The sequence below is a fragment of the Microtus ochrogaster genome (assembly GCF_000317375.1).
Source record: "Microtus ochrogaster isolate Prairie Vole_2 chromosome 14 unlocalized genomic scaffold, MicOch1.0 chr14_random_3, whole genome shotgun sequence".
NCBI lineage: Eukaryota > Metazoa > Chordata > Mammalia > Rodentia > Cricetidae > Microtus > Microtus ochrogaster.
In genome coordinates this window covers 5,784,282-5,797,341 of record NW_004949098.1, presented here as the reverse complement: position 1 = coordinate 5,797,341, position 13,060 = coordinate 5,784,282, and positions in this window count along the sequence as shown.

The window sequence follows — 13,060 nt, the reverse complement described above, 5'->3', positions numbered from 1 at the left end:
AAACACTAATTGACTCCCTCTTCCCAGAGATTTTAGACTGTATCACGTTGACAGTTCAAACTAGTCATCACACTGAGGTTGGAATTCATTAATAGTCCTGAAGGAGGAAGTTGGTACAAAGTAGCAGGGTTGTGCTTGTTTTCTATACTTCTGGTGAAACAGTATTGTCAGTTTGAAGAGAAAATGAAAGAAAAATACAATATTAGAAAGAAAAGCACAAATGTAGATGAAAACCATCATCCATGCTATTTCCTTTTACTGCTGGCAGCCCTTCTTTCTTTTAAATCTTGAGTTATTCTTATAGATATAAAGATACAAATCCTTTTCCTTGTGTCTGTCTGAGAGGGTGTCTATCCCTTAGAAAGGAAAAAAAACATTACTAACTAACATAAACTCTCACATGCTGAGATAAAGCCATCCTAAGTTATTGATGGCATCCTAGCCCCACATTTGGTTCTGATGTTGGCTCATCGCCTCCAGGCCACCTAAGGAATGATTATCCTTATTTATCAAGTTCCTCTTTTTCTTTCTAAGAGAGCTATACATTGACTATCCTTATTTATCAAGTTCTTCTTTTTCTTTCTAAGAGAGCTATACATTGCAAGTTCTCACCAGGTGTGTTCTCTCGCTGCAAAGGTGTATAAAAAACATCTTTCCCCCTGAGTCTACAAAGTGGGCAAGACCCTGATACTTGATACCATTGATCTTTTTACTCATATTTCTATGATTAGAACTTTTCCTTTTAATTTCTTTAATAAAATGCCTTTCACAATGCCTGGCAAATAATTCATGTCCTTAGGACCAGCTTGAGTAAAGTGAAATCTGCATTTTTGAAATATGATGTCTGCTTCAAACAAAACCTGCTATGAGTCAAGAGTGTATTCTTGATTCTTTTTCCCAGAGTAACTTATTCATCCCTAGTATTCCTCATTTCTTGGGCACAAATACCTTTCACCATGGTTCCTTTCAAGACATTTTATAGCATCCGGAGACAGGTCTGATTCTTTAAAGCTCATAGGGTCATGTTCTCAGGCCTTGATTTTTACTGTTAACATTGCAGATGCTCCTATTCTGATGTCAGTTAGCAACATTCATCTTTGAACAAGCAGAATAGTGGTCACATGAACCAACACTTTCAAGGAGCTTCTGCCCATTGATAGTCATAAATTTTAATTATTCATGAACGCCTAGTCCATGTGTAATACCACCTGTTTTTTTCCATCTGGAAGTAGAGTGAATGGATATTGATAGCTCTCTAAAACTGATTCATTTTTAGGGTTTCCTTTGAAGTATGATATATATGAGTACGTGTACAAATGTGGAGTTCAGAACATAACTTATAGGAGTTATTTCTCTCCACCCATTGTGTGGGTTCTGAGAATTGAAGTCACGGAATTGGGTTTGCCTGTGGGGGCAGAGTCATCTTGCTGGCCCATATACTATGTTCTAACAACTATATTACAATTCTTTGATTTTTTACTCATGTAAATTGTCAATTGAGTGCTCATGCAACTTATGACCACCTAAAATGTTGAGAAACAAATCTATGATTTCTTTGTACCAAATTAAAAATCTCAAGGATTTTGGGTAGTAAGACTTATCATTTTCTTTATAACTTAAAGAAAATATACGAATACCAAAACACCATTTATACACAAGATATTGCTTATTTTTGAGCTATTCAAATGTAAAATAATGAAAGTTTAGAGTAGCTGAAGAAGCATTTATATAACTCACAGGTATAATGTAGTAAATGTCTTTATAAGACATCAAGATATGAAAATACAAAGATTTTTTTTATTATTCTGGTGTAAATTCTCAAATCATGATAGGCTTCACAATGACTTGTTCATAATTCACAGAGAACTTATCAGAGCCATTGTGAGCATTTAAAATATTATTTCCATAAATAACACATTTACCCCATGTGCATCTAGAGACAAAATTTATATGCTACCTCTATGAAATACATTAATTCACTATCAGACTAGTATTTATAGAAATTTAACTTTAGAACCTTTCATTTTAAAAGAGTCTTTTATAAAATCATATGTATATGTGCTGGCTGTGTCTGGGTGTTAATATGTACATCAAAGCACAATTGCCCTTGGAGTTTGGAAGATAGTGTCAGATCTCCTGATGCTGGGCTTATAGGCAGTTGTGAGCTACCTAGCATAAATGAATTTGGGTCTTTTTCAAGAGCAGCAAACACTGAGCCATCTCTCATAGTATTAAATTTATGATCTTAAGGCATCAGAATCATTCTTAACTTTCCTCTGCATCCCTACCTTACTAACTGCTTACTAACTAATGCCATCCAGAATTATTTGCTTTCGTTTCCAAAGGACAGCAGGGCAGAGGCTTAATTTCTTGCTTCTCTCCAGTTGAATGGAGATGGCTTAAAGTACAGGATATGTTTTATACATGAGAGTGGGCTCACTCCAGTGAGGTACAAACACACAGGACATCCGCTGTGAGCCCTCTGTGGTGTAAGCACATTCACACCACATATGGCTCTGGAGGGGAACTTAGTCAGATGCATTGCTTGTCTCAGATGAGGTCACACAGCTGGTGATGGTAGATATGGGGTTTGAAGCCCAGTACCCTTACATTCTATGCCTCTTCTATTCACTTGAAATTTCCTGGATATCAGGAACTAACCTGTGTGTGAAATTAATTAGAAGGCCCTGATATACCTATGCTACCACTTTATAGACTCTGGTATTGCTTTCCTTTCATTTATACTACTGTGATAAAACATCCTAGCCAGGTCTTGAAAGAAGGCATGGTGAGTAAAGGGTGCTTGATACCAAGACTGTTGGCTTGAGTACTACCCTTTATGCAACTAAAGGACAAAGGAGGATTTAGTAATAAATTAAGAATAGAGAGCTTAATTGAATTGAACAATGAAGCACACGCACACCACTATCACCCTCTTCAAATTAAATAAATGAAACAAATATATCATTACATCAACAATTTATGAGAGGAGATAAATCGTAACAAGGTAAACATACTGGAAAGTGTGCTTGGAATACCCATGGTGTAGCTTAACCTTAGCAAAGCATCTGGTCTACACCCAGAAGACTCTACAACCAATGGACGCTATGAACTAAACCTAGCCGTAATATATTCAAATTTAACTATAGGCAATAATAAAACAAAACATTTGACAAAAACAAGTGTCAGAGAAAGAAAGTTAAACTAGGAGTTATAGAGGTAGTACCATAAGGGAAAGATGAAAGACCAATTAAAAGTAAAAATAAGCAAAGATTAAAGCTTGCATTTTCTGCATAATGAGTTAACTAAAAAACCTCTAACTAAGAGATCTTAAGCTAGATACCCCGAAACAAAACGAGCTACCTAGGAGCAGTATAAAAAGCATAAACAACAAATAAACATACAGACTAAACATGCCAAGCAAAGACCCTCCAAAGATGCCATTGAGTTTGTTTACTGTTGGCCATCTACTGGTCATAGAATCTGCCCTTAAGAGTGGTTTGTATACCCAGTGAGCCTCTATTGGAAAAAACTGTCATTATTGTGTGGTTATCAATTAGCAATAAGGAACCATGCAAAAGAGGAGGCAGGAAGATTGCAAGAGCCAAAGGGCATAGAGGACCAAGGAAGCAAGACTTTTAAACAGCTAGATCATCACACATAGAAACTCATAAAGATTAGGGCAGCATTCACAGTGAATGGATTGGGTTCAGGCCCTGAGAAGAAAAGAAGACATAGCTCCCATCCCTAATCTTGAGGTATTCCTTTTTCAAATCCACATAAAGGCTAGATATGCAATTGATAAGACATCACTGTTTCGGTTTTCTGTAATTACCACTGGAAGAAAATTGGACAAAAAGTTAAAGTGTAGATTAAAAGAATCTAAACAGCATTGTCAAATCTTTCTATAGTACAGAATCAGGATTAAAGATTTTAGTAAGAGCCTGGACATTAATTGATTAAAATTCTAAGTTCACCTTTTCTCTGGCAGTTACAGTGATATAATTTTCTGTCCCTTCTAATCTAGTCTGTTCTTCAGACTTAGGCTGAAAGCTTTCTTCCCTCTGGGAACAGAAAGCTGATATCTTGTTGTATTACATCAGTGCAGCAGGCATACTATCTATTCTCCATTACCAAAAAGGTAGATTGCCAGAAGTTTGGGGCAGCCTAGGCAAATAGTTACATTTTGTGGGAGAATGAGTACAATGAGTCATTTCACTCTTATGCAAGAAGGGAATTTTTACCTTCCTAAACAAACTGGTTTCAAAGGAATTACTGTAGTGTTCCCTAGGAGAGCACACAATTCCTACAGCAGCAATTCCTCATCTGTGACTGTTTTTTTTTTCCCCTCTAAATCCCAGTGGAGCAAAACCACAGATGAGTACCCTTTGGCATTTGCCAAAACAAAAGCAGTATCATATTTCATTTATTGACCTTAGACATGGGGCTGCTCTAGATTATAGTAATTTGGGGATAAACTATCCAATTTTCCTTAAAAGGTTATAAAATACCTAATACTTATTAATATAAATAATTTCGTAATGATTTATCAAGCCCAAACACTGATTTAGATGCTCAGGTAAAAGAGATAATAAGCCATCTTTTTTTTTTTTTTTTTTTTTTTTTTTTTTTTTTTACCTCAGACAACTTTCTACGTAAAAAGGGAAAGATGAAAGCTTATGTTACTCTGTTACTCGCTCTGTCTCCCACTGATAGGAAATGACCCTAAGTTGAAGCTCAAGCTGATTTAGAGTTCAGATGCCAACTTATTTACTAAAATGTCATACTGCTTTTCAATGACATATGCCAAAACTTTTGTGTCTATTTAGATTTTTGAGAAACGTACCCATGAGTTGCTTTCTGTTATCTAAAGAATTTGCTTTAGATAAATCTGCTAGGCAAGATTTATTTTACACTGTAAACAAAATAATTATTTGAAGAGAAAACTTTAGTAGATGACATGAATGCTCTTCTTTTATTGAGCTCCTGGGAATCTCAGACTATTTGGTAATTGCTTAGGAGCAAAGTAAAAGCAGCCGGTGTTTTAAATCCCACCAAATTTCATATACCATCCCCACAGGAGGACAGAACCTGCAAGAGAATATAGGTGAGTCAACTTTTCTGCAGGGCATGATTGAATGTGAGCTTGCCATGTAGTCACTCTCGCTTGCTATTTCTGACTCACACTGATGCTTTAGAATGACCAATCAACAAGTGGTTCGGTTAGAACTGGAGAGTGATAGGTCTGAAGTTCATTTTCACTTAAATGGAAAATTGTATCACATCTGACAGAGGCCGAAGGAAACACTTATCATTTTGCCCTTTCAAAGAACTCCAAGCTATCATTTAATTCCCACTAAATCACTTTGAGGCTCAGAATTTTCATCTCCATTTCACAGATAAGAAGGAGAAGAAACTAAGGTAGCTTCAACACTTGGCCCCAGGCTGTGTAGCAAATCAATACCGCAACAGAGATCATAGCTCAGCACACTTGGATCCTTTTGACTTCTAGGTTTACAAGACAAAGCATCTTGGAAAATGAGCCAGTTTTTGAAAAGTCAGGTTCCTCAGTAAAGTCTGTCTGTCTTAAACAAAGTAGAAACCTTTGACTTTTATTTCAGACTTTGGGAAACTTTCTACTTACTAAATGATAGCCAGAAGAAAATAAAATAATAAAGACATCCAAATATCTATGAGGATATTGAAATTACACAAAATTCCATGCATTTGACATATCTCTTATCCATTTCTGTCTAGCATCCTCAAAACCAATTTATTTGTCAAAGTATATATAAGTCTTAGATTATCCCAGCATTATTGTGGTTTGTGTCAAGTTTATGTAGTTAGCTTCTGTTTTAAGGTAATTTACTTCCAACTTTATGTGTTCAAGGTGGCACATTTCTTATCCCATCTAGCATTGAAGACCAAGAATTTGAACAAAGCTTTGTTGAGAAAAGGATTTTAGGCTTTCCCCTAAAGGGTACCAGCAACATTGTAGCTGATGCTGTATCAGTTGAAAGGTGGGTTGGAACAACAAACAAACAAACAAAAAAAAACAAAAAAAAAACCCAGCTTCCAACTTATTCAGCTTGGTTCTTTCAAAGTTTCTGTACTGATGGCTTTATTTCCTGACCACTGCCTACTTTCACTTTACATCCCTTGGCAGGAACAAGTTTGTCCATCTTGCTTCTCTAGAGAAAATGTGCAGAGAGACAGAGAGACATAGAGAACCATGGGAAAAAGAAAGACTATACTATTCCTAATTAGCATTGACTGTAAGTTTGGGCAACACAATCAAGTAATTGTCTTTCTCACTTTAGCATGTAGAACATTGTCTTCATTGACAATTAATGCAGAACCATCTAGCCCACTGTGGGTATAAACATCCCTAAGCCAGTGGTCCTAAATATGAACACTAATTAACCAAAACCCTACAAGTAAGCCATCAAGTTATGTAAACTATCAAACAGCATCCTCAGTGATTTCTGCCATATTCTTTGACTGTGAGTGAGTTTGCTGTTTGGAGATAATGATCATGCAAAAGCAGCAGTCATGTCTTCAGGTTCCTTCCTTGAGTTCCTGCTTATTTCTTTCAATGATGGTCTATGATCTGGAAATGTGTGATATATGATAAACTTTTTCTCCTTTAAGTTGCTTTTGGTCAGAGTATTTTATCATAGCAACTGGAAGTAAACTAAAACAGACAGACAGATAGATAGATAGACAGATAGATGAGAGATGATATATATACAGAGACAGGTGATAGAACAGAGGAATGGAGGCAGAGACAGTGTGATTATGCAAGCATAACAAAAGTTTATGTAATTTCTAATCTCAATATGGAAGCGGTATTGCATCATTTTTGCTTTGTTCATTCATTAAAAGAAAACTGACAGAGCCAGTAAACAGTTAGTCAAAGGCATTACACATGGTCTGTACACAACACCAGCATAGTTTGGAGGGTTCACTGAAGTCAGGATAGAACTACCGACTCTAGTGTGTTTAGCTTTAAGACGTCAAGAACTTTTTAAAAAGTGGATTGTTGGTTTAGGAAAACTGTGTTGTAAGCACTTCGGTTGAGTCCAAGAAGGTTTTATTTATTTTTTGGGGGGGGGGTTTGTTTTTTTTTATTATTATTTTTATTAAAATTTCTGCCTCTTCCTGCCTCCCTTTTCCCTCCCCTGCCCCTACCTCCCACGTGCCACTCCCCTCCCCCTCCCACTCCAGTCCAAAGAGCAGTCAGGGTTCTCTGTTTTGTGGGCAGTCCAAGGTCCTCCCCCCTCCATCTAGGTCTAGTAAGGTGAACATCCAAACTGGCTAGGCTCCCACAAAGCCAGTACATGCAGTAGGATTAAAACCCAGTGCCATTGTCCTTGGCTTCTCAGCAGCCTTCATTGTCCACCATGTTCTGAGAGTCCGGTTTTATCCCATGCTTTTTCAGTCCCAGTCCAGCTGGCCTTGGTGAGCTCCCATTAGATTAGCCCCACTGTCTCAGTGGATAGGTGCCCCCCTCGCGGTCTTGACTTCCTTGCTCATGTTTTCCCTCTTTCTGCTCCTCATTTGAACCTTGGGAGCTCAGTCCGGAGCTCCAATGTGGGTCTCTGTCTCTCTCTCCATCCATCGCCAGATGAAGGTTCTATGGTGATATGCAAGATATTCATTAGTATGGCTATAGGATAGGGCCATTTCAGGCTCTCTCTCCTCAGCTGCCCAAGGACCTAGTTGGGGACATCTCTCTGGACCCCTGGGAACCCCTCTAAAAAATTGTAAATAAAATCTTTCTTGCCAGGCGATGGTGGCGCACGCCTTTAATCCCAGCACTTGGGAGGCAGAGGCAGGCAGATCTCTGTGAGTTCGAGACCAGCCTGGTCTACAGAGCTAGTTCCAGGACAGGCTCCAAAGCCACAGAGAAACCCTGTCTCGAAAAACCAAAAATAAATAAATAAATAAATAAATAAAATAAAATAAAATAAAATCTTTCTTGCTGAATGGGATGGTTAATTTTATATACCAGCAAGACTAGGTTATTAGAGCCAAGATAGCTGATGAGACATTAGGTCTGGGTGTGTCTGAGAGGTGTTTCTAGAAGATGTTAGCTTTATGATCTGCAGACTGAGTAACACAGGTGGTCCTCCCCTACAGAAGAGAAGGATTCAATAGAATTAAAAAAGACAGGAACATTATTTTCTATGAGTGGGAGCATTCATCTTTCTATGCCTTCCAATATCACTGTTTGTGGTTCAAGGACTCATGTATTTCATGGAATGTTGGCGTTGGATTGGAACTAACACCACTGGCTTCCTCAGACCTTTTGCTTTCAGATAGAAAATTGCATGAGTTTTCAACTTCCATTATTCATAATATTTTCTTGTGTATTGTTATTTTTTCTATTATTTCTGTTTTTCTGGAGAATAATGACTAATATACTAGGCAAATTGATGTAGGAAGTAACAGAAACTACTTTCTCCCCCAACTTACTTGTCAGGATTTTAGGTGAAATATATCAGAAATGAATGAGTCATCACAAAGAATGACCAGAGTTTGGGATAATTAGCAGTGTATGTGTGGTGCTGTATGAGTCACTTTTATGTCACCATGACCAAATACCCAACAGAAGCCACTAAAAAAAATGAGGGGTTTTTATTAATCTCGTGGTTGAGAAAATTCAGTTGAAAGCATAGCTGCTGGGGCAACTTGGTCTATGATGGTACGCTTGCATTCAGACATTTCTTACTGGGCAATCAGGAATCAGAGAGTTCAAGGTAGACCTAGAAACAGATATCTTCATCCTCCACCAGAGACGAATTTCTTCTGGTTAAGTCACAATCTCATAGGTTCCACAAACTTTCAAAATAGCACCAGTAGTCGAGGTCCAAGAGATTGAACATAAGAGTCTGTGGCAGACATTTCACATTTTAACACCAAAGGTTGAGGTAGCATTTTGAGGATGATGGTCAAGTAAGACTGCAGGATTGAACCCATTCAGTTTCTGACAATCTGTCTGATAACCAAGAAAAGTACTAAAAGAGGGTCCAAGAATATTTGTGTTTGACTGACATATAGCTGATTGTTTTCAAACTAAGGGTGTTGCCTAGCTTGACTCTTCTATTGTGTGACCAAGAATAAAGCAATAAAGAGATTGATGATGCTGTGACTTATATTTGTTGTAAACAAATATAAATTTATATTTACTACAAATATAAATATATCTCTTTTTTTTCAGTGCTGAGGTTTGAACCCTGTGCCTTCTACATTCTGGGCAAGCATTTACCAATGAACTAAACTCCTTTTCCTTCTAGATTCCTTTATTAAGGACATAACAAAAATTTCATTTAGGCAATATGTATAGATAAAGAAGGATGAAAGGTATAGTTAGTGATGGAGGAAGGTCATTGGTTAATTAATAAAAAAACTGCTTGGCCTCATAGGTTAGAACATAGGTGGGTGGAGTAAACAGAACAGAATTCTGGGAGGAAGAGGAAGTGAGCTCAGACGCCATGCCGCTGCTCCCCAGGGCAGACCCGATGAAGCAAGCTGCCAGGTCAGACATGCTGAATCTTTCCCTGTGTGGCTGGTGCTACAAAGATTATTAGAGATGGGTTGATCGGGATATGAGAATTAGCCAGTAAGGGCTAGAGCTAATGGGCCAATCAGTGTTTAAAAGAATACAGTTTGTGTGTTATTATTTTGGGGCCTAAGCTAGCCAGGCAGCCGGGAGCCGGGTGGCAGGAACGCAGCCCTCAGCTCCATCAACAAGTTAGGATAATAGTGCATTGGTAGCCAAGACACATTGTATTTACATCAAGCTTTCATTAACAAAGGCCGAAAGAAAGACAATAATCAAGCAGAAAAGGAAAAAAGAATAAAACAACAGTGAACTGTGAGAAATAGTTTCTGTGTTGTTGCTTAGACAATGTTACCAGGAATCTTCATGTTACTTTGTTTACTTGATTTTAGGTCATGACTGGAACCATGGATACCTGGAATTGCTTAACAAAATCATGTGAATTTTTACTATTTACAGGTTCTCTGGGAAACCAAAAAGGCAAGCTGGACCATCAGTTAAATTGGTGCTTTGGAGACAGTGCTTCTTGATTACTCCTAGAGACTAACCACTGGATAACTTAACAAAATAGAGACATTTCTTTTTTTCTTAAGTAAAAGTCCATGTCAAGAAAATAGATTAACATACAGTAAACAAATACTTAAACAATTTCGACTGTGATGGCGTATCAAGAAGAAAAAATAAATTGTGCAGTGTGTGAGAGAATAAGAACTAATTTCTCATTAGTCACAGAAAATTACTCTGAAAGAGCAAAATTAGCCTCAGCGATGCAAAATAAAAAGTCTTGTAAAAACTGAAGAAATGGTTTTTTATGGAATTTGAAAAGCAAACCTAAGGACTCAGAGTGGGTAACACTTGACTTGTTCTAAGAAGGGAAAGAAGACAGTGCCACCAGTAGGCCTATAAGTTCCAGAAACAGTAGAGTTGGGACAGTTATAATGAGTCATTGTTATGGGAAGCTTCAAAATAATGGAGAGCCATGCAAGATAGAGGGGCCCATATGTGTTTCAAGAACACCATTCTACTGTTTGTTTAGAGAAGAGATAAACGGAGGAAAGCAGAGGGATCATGATGAGGCCACTGAATGTGTAAAAACAAGATATGGTGCCTGAGGTTACGGAAACATGAGAAAGAACAGATAAAGAACAAATGTGAAAGAGGAATGAAGAGGATTTGCTTGATGGTGGTTGAATGAGAGATAAGAGAGAGAAAAAAAGCAGGTTTCTGGGGCTTTGCTTCAGGACCATGGTTTGTAATAATATGTAAGCGATAGACATAAGGGAAAATGAATTAGTGATGTTGTACTAATGATTTTCATTTATTGATGTCACTGAGCTTCAGAGCTGGAAAACAGCTGAGGATACTTGCTGCTCAACCACAAGGAACAGTGTTTGGATCCAAGGATCCATGCTGGGTGTCTCACAAACGCCAGAGCTCACTCGTGCTTGGTAGCTCTCAAAAGCCTGAAACTTTGGTTCTGAAGGATTTGATGACTATTTTTTGGTGTCCACAGGCATACACACTTTTGTAAAAAGTATATATTTACACACACATAAATAAAATAAATCACCTAAAACGATATGGAAACCACACACTTATTAACGATAAAGATAAAGAATCATGCCAATGTTTTAAGCAAAGCATCTTACATCTTTTTTTTTTGCATCTTAAATCTTAATTTAGTAAAGGGAAGGATGTGTTACTTAAGTTACAGGTAAGACCACAGGTAAGTAAGAGACTCTGAAATACAGAAATACTTGTATTTAAATGGGTGAACTCATTGGACAATCAAGTGTTTGTTCAGAAAGTGAATGAGTCCTTTCAAAGACATGTGAGTGTTTTATAAGAGTAGACAGTGACCAGTACCTTTTTTGTGTGACAATTACAAACACTTAGTCCAAAGACACTAAGTCACTCCTAGCTATAAGCTGTGGAAAAATTTGGATAAAGTAAATCATGGGCTTTATGCTATAATGGAGAGGAAAAGTGGATCCCATTGTGGAGCTCAGGAAAGAGCCCTGAGTAAGGAAGGCACAAAAGGTACTAAGTTGGACCACAGGAGAAATTTTCAGTATTTGTGGAGTTCTGTGTGATTTATGAGACTGTCAGTCAATGATCAGCAGAGAGACCCAACACTTCCTAAGGCTAAGCTCTTTTCTGACAATAAATTAGAGATGAGGAGAGCTAATTCGCTCTTCAGGCCAGGAAGAGGCTCTTTAGTGAATAAGGAACTCAAGATGCCTTAATGAAGTGCAGGTCTCACTTAGACTGCGGGCACTCAGGAATATAGATGACAATTATTGAACACCTAGGTATTAAGCTCTGTAGAAATGAACTGCTAAATATTAGATTTTACTAGTATAGACTAATCTTTCCTTAAAACATAAGAGAAGGCAAAACATGAAACACATTTATTTATATATGTGATGAAAATAACAGTGTACTTAACCTTAGAAACAATGTTCTCCTGATTTCAAATATGGGTCAGTCACACCCAAGCCACAGTCCAGAAAAGACAAGATGACCAAGAGGTAAGATTGCAGCCCTCTAATTATAAGGCTGAGAATGAACACAGAGTAGAAACATCTCCCCAAAGACCCCCTTCTTTTCTACTGTGGTTTAAGTGCACAATGTCCCCCATAGGTTTATGTTGAAAAGCTGGCCCCTAGCTACTGGTGCTGCTATAGAAGGTTAGGGAACTTTTAAGAAGCAAAGTTGCACTGGAAGAAGGTGCTTGTAGAGTGCAAAGATTGTGTTTTCAGGACTATATTTCAGACTTGCTTCCTGCCCACATTTGCTTTCTAATTGCAGATACAAAATGATCGACAACACCTCACATACTCCTGCCACCATTCCTTTCCTTCTACCATAGACTGTTTCTTCCCAAATTGCAAGACAAACCAAGAAATCTTTAACTAAGGTGATTTGTTTTGTTTTGTTTTGGGGTTGGGGGTTCTTGGGGGGTGCCTGGTTACAGCAATGAGAAAAGAGACAAACTCCTATGAACTAGGTCTTTGTATTACATCTCCTGTCCTCCCTTAGAACATGAAAAATAAGCACCACACAACAATCTTTTCTCTTTATGAAGGAAACCACAGTTTGCTTAGCATTAAAAGCAAAGATTCTGTTTTCCTTCTATAATTCCATCTATTTATTTTGTTTTCTTCATTTATTATAAGCAGAAAACTTAAAGTGAATCCTACATTTACTGTTAGTATACATTATTAATATGTATACATATTATTAATATGTATTGGATGTATATTTTGTTTTTCTTTCTATTATTTCTTTCAGTTTTTGAGATCATACTATAATTATATCATTTACCCCTTCCGTTTCCAACCTCCAAACCCTCCTGCTGTGGGAACTCCTTCAAATAGCATTTAAGAAACCAGCCCAGCCGGGCGACGGTGGTGCACGCCTTTAATCCTAGCACTTGGGAGGCAGAGGCAGGCGGATCTCTGTGAGTTCGAGACCAGCCTGGTCTACAGAGCT